General features: G+C 23.5%; 1 long non-coding RNA gene across 1 annotated transcript in view; it reads right to left on the bottom strand.

Annotated features, from left to right (window-relative positions):
- Positions 1 to 696: 696 nt before the first annotated feature.
- LOC118761807 overlaps positions 697 to 1,812 on the bottom strand; it is a 13,483-nt gene continuing 12,367 nt past the window's right edge. The window contains exon 3 of the long non-coding RNA XR_004997651.1: positions 697 to 707. This is a non-coding gene — a long non-coding RNA (uncharacterized LOC118761807). The remainder of the gene's footprint in view (positions 708 to 1,812) is intronic.

Raw genomic sequence — 1,812 nt, 5'->3', positions numbered from 1 at the left:
GCCTCTGTTAATATTTTGCATGTAACACGACCTCCCGTTGTTGTTTATTTCTAGCATTTTTTCTTCGTGCTTTTTCCCTTTTTGATTGAAACATATAATATATATATATATATAATATATATATATATATATATATATATATAATATATATATATATATACATATATCAAAAGGATGTGTTATAATACTATTCCACACCCATACTAAGAATCAAATAATACTATTCTATATATACAAAAACAATCATACCGACTATCCAACATACTCCATCATCCGCAGCCTCACGGATATCTTTATGGTTTCGACACCTGGGCAGTACCATTCAATCCGGCGGTGTCAACAGCACTAAAATAAGTGTTGTTGGGAACAAACAAACCAAAGAAACCACATCTTCCCAATGTACAACCGTATCGATAAACAAATTCCATAAGTAAATTATATCCACTCCTAAATACGTAACTAAACAGCGATGACTTAATTAAGTCATACATAAATTATAATCCCTACCGTCTTCCGTAGTATAATATAAAAGTAAAAGCCTAACAACAACATTATTTCAATTATTTTTATATAATAAACACTAACTTTAATAAAACTACAACAAAGAGACATATAAGTCAATGTACATTGTATGGGTGCTAATAGTAAACTGCAATAACTAAATTATAGTCCATACAAATAATAATCCCACCGGTCTTTCATAGATACTACTAAAATGAAAGTTAAGACCATTAAAAAATCTCTCTCAAACAAAACACGATTGAAATTAATTTAACTAATATTTTTATGAGTGAAATACATTATTTCTTCATTAAAAAGTTAATAATAAATGAAAGTTAAGACCATAAAAAATCTCTCTCAAACAAAACACGATTGAAATTAATTTAACTAATATTTTTATGAGTGAAATACATTATTTCTTCATTAAAAAGTTAATAATAAATGAAAGTTAAGACCATTAAAAAATCTCTCTCAAACAAAACACGATTGAAATTAATTTAACTAATATTTTTATGAGTGAAATACATTATTTCTTCATTAAAAAGTTAATAATAAATGAAAGTTAAGACCATTAAAAAATCTCTCTCAAACAAAACACGATTGAAATTAATTTAACTAATATTTTTATGAGTGAATACATTATTTCTTCATTAAAAAGTTATAATAAATGAAAGTTAAGACCATTAAAAAATCTCTCTCAAACAAAACACGATTGAAATTAATTAACTAATATTTTTATGAGTGAAATACATTATTTCTTCATTAAAAAGTTAATAATAAATGAAAGTTAAGACCATAAAAAATCTCTCTCAAACAAAACACGATTGAAATTAATTTAACTAATTTTTTATGAGTGAAATACATTATTTCTTCATTAAAAAGTTAATAATAAATGAAAGTTAAGACCATTAAAAAATCTCTCTCAAACAAAACACGATTGAAATTAATTTAACTAATATTTTTATGAGTGAAATACATTATTTCTTCATTAAAAAGTTAATAATAAATGAAAGTTAAGACCATTAAAAAATCTCTCTCAAACAAAACACGATTGAAATTAATTTAACTAATATTTTTATGAGTGAAATACATTATTTCTTCATTAAAAAGTTAATAATAATGAAAGTTAAGACCATTAAAAAATCTCTCTCAAACAAAACACGATTGAAATTAATTTAACTAATATTTTTATGAGTGAAATACATTATTCTTCATTAAAAAGTTAATAATAAATGAAAGTTAAGACCATTAAAAAATCTCTCTCTCAAACAAAACACGATTGAAATTAATTTAACTAATTTTTTTATGAGT

This window comes from Octopus sinensis, unplaced genomic scaffold, assembly GCF_006345805.1.
Source record: "Octopus sinensis unplaced genomic scaffold, ASM634580v1 Contig17590, whole genome shotgun sequence".
NCBI lineage: Eukaryota > Metazoa > Mollusca > Cephalopoda > Octopoda > Octopodidae > Octopus > Octopus sinensis.
The sequence above is the reverse complement of the archived record's forward strand: the minus strand, read 5'-3'. Positions and strand labels throughout refer to the sequence as shown.